This window comes from Rhinatrema bivittatum, chromosome 6 (genome assembly GCF_901001135.1).
Source record: "Rhinatrema bivittatum chromosome 6, aRhiBiv1.1, whole genome shotgun sequence".
NCBI classification, from domain to species: Eukaryota; Metazoa; Chordata; class Amphibia; order Gymnophiona; family Rhinatrematidae; genus Rhinatrema; species Rhinatrema bivittatum.
Window position 1 is genome coordinate 265,676,594 of NC_042620.1, and position 7,351 is coordinate 265,683,944.

Below are 7,351 nucleotides of genomic sequence, written 5' to 3' on the forward strand. Positions count from 1 at the left end.
AGAAGAGAGAGGAATCATAGTGGAGGGAAGAGGCATGATGGGGTGAGGAGAGGGATGGAAGTAGCAGGAGGGGAGGAGACTAGGAGAGAGAGATAAGCTAATGAGCTGTGAATAGACAGCTGGCTGATAGAAAGAGATATACACAATGGAGGAAAAATGACAGCAATGACAAAGAAATGAGAAAAGTAGAAAAGGTATGAGGAGACAGAATATATTAAGAGAAAGCCAGGACAGAGGATAGAGTCAAACTACAGCATGAAGGTTGGAAAAAAATTTTTGGTGGAGATTTGTGTGCTAGCTGGGATGGGGGCAGGTGGTATCTGACCTCTTTTTCCAGCCCTGAAGTCACTGGGGTAAATAAGGTATTTTACTGGAAGGATGGGGAAGGAGAGAAGGCTCGGGTGGCATGTGATGCCATGAGCTGAAAATCTCCCTCTCTCTTAATGTGCTGCCCCATGGCACCTCCCGAATTGAGAGGGGCTGCAGAATGGAGGAAAACACCATTTCCCTTGTTCAGAAAACTTAAAAATAAAAAAATAAAAAAAATCACTCTCATGTTATATCCCTCAGGACACAGCAGTTATCCAAGCTGAGGGCATGCAGCTTTAGCCCTGGAACTGGGAAGATGCTGACTGCTGAGCTGGCAGGGCTCAGGGCGTGCAGGTGACAGATTGTCTTATGTAGGCTCTGCGTGTATAGGACTGGCTCTGGCCTGGGATTGGTGAGTGCCAGAAGAAGTAGTGCAGGGGATGGGAAGGCAGGAGCAGCTCCAGAAGGAGAAAAAAAAAAAAAAAAGAGAGAGATGTGCTTGGGGGCTCAGGGAGGGCAGAGCAGGGGAGTGATCCAAGCTTGGGGGAGGAGGGGGACTCGCAAATTTAGAGACGTGTTGAGTTTGCCAATGAAGGGAAGCTGAATGTGCTAAGGAGGGTGGGATGCTGTGAAGGAATACCCGCAGAAGAGGGGAGCTGGCTAAGGAGGGGTGTCAAGGAACCTGCAGCGGAGTAAAGTGATGGGAACAGGAATTTGGAGGAGAAATGAAAAGCACAAATCAAGGGGAAATGGGAAGCAGAGCAGGTTAAGGAGATATAGGGAGTGGAGTGGAGCAGGCAGAGAGATATTAACCCCCCCCCGCCTCTATATATAAAGTCAAAGTATGCCAATGCGGGAGGGGAAGACAAAAAAGTGCAGAGAGCGTAAGGAGAGGAGGGCATAAACAGGATAAAATGGGGAGAGGAGGAGGAGGAAGAGATTAGAAGAATGCGAGAGAAAAGGCAGGGAGAGTGGTTGGAGTAAGTGTGTGTGTGTGGAGGGGGGAGAGACTGGGGTGTGGAGGGGCTTCTGGGGCCAGAGGAAGGGCAAGAGACTGGAGGGACTGAACTAGGCTTGAGAAAAAGAGACTCTGAGTGCTTACCTAGCTTCTTTTTCGGCCACATGAGTCTTCCCCGTGTGCGCATTACCTGCTCCTTTCTGGTTATTTGAATAGAGGCTGGTCAGTTGCACCCTCAACTGCTGTGGTTTTCTTTTTTGCTGGGGACGCTGTAATTTGCGGTGAGTTCGGCGCCCCCCCCCCCCCCCCCCCAATCATTTTCAAAACTTGGCTTCTGTACATTTTGGAGCTCATCTTGGAGCGTTGGCCTGCAAATGAATAGCCCTGCCATGGAACATTATTAGCGCACCTTTTAAAGACGAGCAGCTCTCAAGATGAGTTAAACGTAATGGTTAAAGACAGAGCTGGGTAGTTTAATAGAGGAAGCCTAAATATTTTTACCAGAGCTTGAAAAAGTTTGGCTGAAGCTGCAGTGCATGTTTACCCAAACTCTGCAGGAGGTTCTGTCGTGCCATGTGGTTGCACTTTTGACTTATTGTGCACTATGATGTCAAGAATGACGCAGAATCCTATTTTCTTTTGTATTAGAACAAATTAAGAAAGAAGCAAGGACAAACACCAAATCTGTATATCTGTCTTTATTGGATACAGTACAAAGGGGTTTCAGCAAGCCGGTAACTCCGTCTGGCTTTACTCACAGCCGACGCCGGTCCTAACTATCATGAACCCCAGAAATGCTATTTTTGTAAGAGAGGCCGGAGTTACCGGCTTGCTGAAACCCCTTTCTACTATATCCACTGAAGGCAGATATAGAGAAGTGTGGTACATTGATTTGGTGTTTCTCCTTGCCTCTTTCTTAATTTGTTATTAATCTTTTGAGCAAGAGCGGCATTTTTTTCCTGTGGACGGCTTCTTTTGTATTATTACATTACTTGGTTTGGTTTTTTTTTTTGGGGGGGGGGGGGGTTTAGTTGTAATGGTGTTAAATATTTCAATAAAGAAATGTTTAAAAAATGTCCCCAGTGAAAGAATTTCCACCACTTCCCTTGGTGCTTACCCATGCTTACGATTAGAAAGTGATTCCTAATATCTAGACTAAATCTTTCTTGTTCCCCATTTTTTCTTGTGTTATTCCCCGGTGGAAATGGGGAATATAAGGCGATAGCTTTTTATTGAACAAGCTTAGTACATTTCTTGACTAACTTTTTGGGAGCCCACCCTCCCCTTCCTAGGTCTGAACAGAATGAGCAAAAGATGACATTGCCAGAAAATACAAGGGAATCATGAAATGCAATGCATGATCCTGTGAAGAGGAACAGGGATGAGGGAGGGAAGGCTGATGTGTCAGAGTGATCAGAATATGTCAGGCAGAAGAAATTCATGCTTTGTAGCGAGTTAAAAACCCCTGGTATCTATTGAGTCCTTTCTGGTTAGTTCTGAACTGTCTGATCATTTTAACTTCAAAAGTCTTACATAGTTGGATTATTTTGAATTTTCCTTTTAGTGTCCTGGTCATAAAAAGTCATTGCTGTCTGGTCCTTAAAAGTGCTCCCTCTCAGGGCCAGTGCAAGGGGATTAGGTGTCCTAGACGAGCCTTCTCCCTTGCCCCCGCCTCCCCCCCTCCCCGGTCTCGGTCCAGACACCTACATCATTCTCGATCACGCCCACCGGCTGTGTGGTTTTCTGGGTCGCGAGCAGGTTGGGCACTGCTCGCCAAATCTCCACTCCTCTTTGCCACCGCTTGCGGCCCCATATGGTTCGCACCCAGTGGCACAAAGAGTCTCCGGCACCCAGGGGCCAATGCATTTGTGTGCCCCTCCAGCATCCCCCCCTTAATCCTTCTTGTACTAATACTTAAGGTCACAGAAAATCAGTGGCATCTCTACACAGAAGAATTGGGGGGTTTTTTTGGGGGGGAGGGGGGGGGAGCCAAAATGACATTTCTTCATCACACCCACCTCTATAGCATGGATCTTGCTTTAAAATCGGTAAAAAAAAAAAAAAAGCGTTAATAAAAAAAGGCCAAAGGGTCTTCTGCTAATTTAAAAAATCTGGCCAGTTTCACACTTCTAGTAAAATTACTATAAAATTATTTGATAGCCTCATTCAACTAATTCTATATGGATATGAGAGTGAAGACTGGAATTTATAGGAAGGGACAGAATGTCAATACAAATCCTGCACCTCCAGTTCTGTAACTCTGTGCATCCACTGAAATTCCTCCAAACAATGGAGCTTGGATGTTTCCCTTACAGCTCATCATACTAAAAGATATTTTCAAATTCTGGTGTCACCTCACAGTAACAGCAGCACAAACATCTTCCACTGCCAGGCACATTGTGAACTAAAATAAAACCTCGCAAAAAAGACACTCAAAATCTATACTGCAATCCTATCGTAACATAACAGTAATAACACCAAGGACTCAAACAACAATAACCCTACTTGTGAAAAAGCAAGGGTAAATATTACACTGGGTCCTAGAATACCAATGCACCACCTACTGAGGAAACAAAACAAACCCGATTGCTATAGATCCCTATACAGACACTACTTACTAGCAGAATCTCTCATCACGGTCACACACACAGAGCAGAGACAGACTCTCACCAAATACAGAATACAAAATGAAGGAGCACAAATTAGACAAAAACTGAAATGGAAACTCCAAGAAGCCAGACTCCGTGTATTAACAATAGAAAAATAGAACCACCATTCCTCATAAAACAAATAAAATCAAGAAACATAAAGCATCAGTTATAATAGTAACACCATAATAAAAGAATATTTTAAAACTACCGATAAACAGAATTTCTATTATTTAAAACCATATACATTTTTTACAATTTCCCAAACACCAATAAAATATTTCAAAACAGCACATATATCAAATAACATTCAATAATTAAAACTAATAAGGATTTTAAAAAGCCCCTGCTGTCCCCTTCTGTGGAAGCTCTTGATTTCCAGTCACCCTGATATTGTCGAGGATTAGGAGGTTATCCTCTCTCTCACACATACTCACATGTCCATTCACTCTCACACATACACTGTCACATACATATGCATTCATGCTCTTATATCCACCATAACCTCTTGCTCTCACTGACACTGACACACTCTCAGGCTCTAAGACACTCTCTTCCCCTCCACACACACACAAACACACAAACTCTTACTCCCTTGGATTTTCTCATACACACTCATGCGTCTCACACTCACTGGCTCCCTCACATACACACAAACACAAACACACACACACACACACACCAGGCAGGCTCCCATTCATTTTCCCACCACTCCCTCCCCATTCCCCAGGCATGCACACATTCATTCTCACACACACAGACCCCCAGGCAGGCACCCATGCATTCACACACATACACTCCCAGGCAGAGTACCATTCATACACATGCACACACTTAAAGACAAACCCCCCTCTCTTTCTTTTGCCAGCAACCTCGGAACATCTCTCATTCCTCTGCTGTCAGTGTCACTGCTGCCACATGGCTATTGGGGAGGTGCCGATTGCTGCTACTGACACTGAAGCCCATTCTGCTGCCTCCTCTGTGCAGGCCCCGTGGGCTTCCATTTTCTCCATGTTGATCTCGTACATTGTGAGATCCACATAGAGAAAGTGCTATTCTTGCACATTCCCAAAGATTACATGTGCCAATCACTAAAAAGTAATTTAATTTTTTTTTACCTTTGCTGTCTGATTTTAGTTTTTTTAATCGATTGGTCACAGGCTTTTTTTTTCCACCTTCCCTTTCTTATTTTTTTGCCAATTCCTTTTATATTGTCTTTTTTCTATTTCCTTTCTCTCCATCTTCTTCCCTCAAACACAGTCAGGTTCTCATTCTGACATGCTTTCACTCTCTCTCTCTTACACACACACAGGCTCTCACTGTCACATGCTCTCTCTCATACAATCATTCATACACACAGCCTCTCACTGGCACGTGCTCTCACTCATGCAATCATTCCTAAACACAGTCTCTCACTGGCACGTGCTCTCTCTCATGCAATCATTCATACACACAGTCTCTCACTGGCACGTGCTCTCTCTCATGCAATCATTCGTACACACAGTCTCTCACTGGCACGTGCTCTCTCTCATGCAATCATTCGTACACACAGTCTCTCACTGGCACATGCTCTCTCTCATACAATCATTCATACACACAGCCTCTCACTGGCACGTGCTCTCACTCATGCAATCATTCGTACACACAGTCTCTCACTGGCACGTGCTCTCTCTCATGCAATCATGTACACACAGGCTCTCACTGGCACGTGCTCTCTCTCATACAATCATTCATACACACAGTCCCTCACTGACACATGCTGTCTGAGTCTCACACACACAGGCTCTCTCTCACTCCTACATGCTGTCTTGCTCAAGCACAGGCTCCTACTGTCACATGCTCTCTCTCATACAATCATTCACACACACATGCTCTCACTGTCACATGCTTTCTCTCTCTCTCTCTCTCACACACACACAGGCTCTCACATGCTGTCTCTGCAAACATTCAGATCCTCACTCACACACACAGTCTCTCAACCCATCTCATACACGCGCACACATACACACTCTACAGACCCTCAGCCTCTCTCTCACCTCTGGGCCTCCTCTTCCGGGTCGCGGCAGGATGGGCGCCGCAGCGGCCCTGCTACCGGGCCTCTTCTTCTTCTCGGGCCGCTGCGACTTGGGCTTGGCGGCGGCTGCTCCTCTTCTGCACGCGCTGATGCTCCTTCTCCTTCCTGCCCGCGCGACTCCGGCAACGTTTACTTCCGGGGCCGCGCAGGAAGGAGGAGGAGCATCAGCGCCTTTAAACGCGATCCCTTTCTGCGGTCCGTGCTGACGTGAGCTCTGGCCCTGCCGATCTGCCTGCTACATTGTGTCGCTGCTTCGCCGCATGATCCTTCCTGCGCCCGGGGGCATCGGCTCCCCTCGGGTTACCACTGCTCGCACAGAGCCCCCTAATACTCGGCGCCCTAGGCCGAGTATTAGGGGGCTCTGCGAGCCCGGTTTCATGACTGTAGCATCCCTCGACGTTTTCTGCATTGAATAATATATTCTACATTAGAGGAGGAACATGAATAAGATCCTCTTGTGCTGCATGTTCTTCCCATGAGGGTAAATGTGGTGCCCTGTCATATATGCTGGCATAGTTTGCAGTGTGATGTAATACAGGGATTTGACCCATTCTCTTTGTTGTGAGTTTCTGTCAGAAGCTTGCTTTTTACTAATTTTTGCTTCAGATGAGGTGGTTGCTGAAAGTCCAGAATCAGTGGCACTGACTCATCCTCCAGGAATAGTGGTTGTAGATCTTGTATTTTTTTTTCTCTAATTTTTTCCAGCTTTAGTTTGTATGTTACTACAATGGGTACTCACTTTCAGGCTGATACAGTACAGTGCGCTCCGATGGAGCGCACTGTTAGCCTGCTATTGGACGCGCATTTTCCCTTACCCCTTATTCAGTAAGGGGAGGAAAACGCGCGTCCAACCCGCGGCACCTAATATCGCCCTGTTGATGGCCCTATTAGGTATGCGCGCGGGATACAGAAAGTAAAATGTGCAGCCAAGCCGCACATTTTACTTTAAGAAATTAGCGCCGACCCAAAGGTGCTAATTTCTTCCGGCACCGAGAAAGTGCACAGAAAAGTAGTAAAAACTGCTTTTCTGTGCACCCTCCGACTTAATATCATGGCGATATTAAGTCGGAGGTCCCAAAGAGTAAAAAAAAAAATAATAATTTTGAATTCGGCCCATGGCTGTCGGGCCGAAAACCGGACACTCAATTTTGCCGGCGTCCAGTTTCTGAGCGCGTGGCTGTCAGCGGGCTCGAGAACTGACACCGGCAAAATTGAGCGTTGGCTGTCAAACCCGCTGACAGCCGCTGTGCCTGTCAAAAAGGAGGCGCTAGGGACGCGCTAGTGTCCCTAGCGCCTCCTTTTCCCCGTTTCTACCGCACCACCTAATTTGAATACTGCATCACGCGCACCGGCAAAGTGGGC

The 7,351-nt window shown here is 46.3% G+C and overlaps 1 protein-coding gene across 2 annotated transcripts in view; it reads right to left on the reverse strand.

Moving 5' to 3' along the window:
• The window catches only part of ENOX2 (ecto-NOX disulfide-thiol exchanger 2), a 292,330-nt gene extending 286,195 nt beyond the window's left edge, over nt 1-6,135 (reverse strand). For both annotated transcript variants that reach the window (XM_029607117.1, XM_029607116.1), the window contains exon 1: nt 5,952-6,135. The gene's annotated coding sequence lies outside the window, so the exon portion shown is untranslated. The remainder of the gene's footprint in view (nt 1-5,951) is intronic.
• Between the last annotated feature and the right edge of the window lie 1,216 nt (nt 6,136-7,351).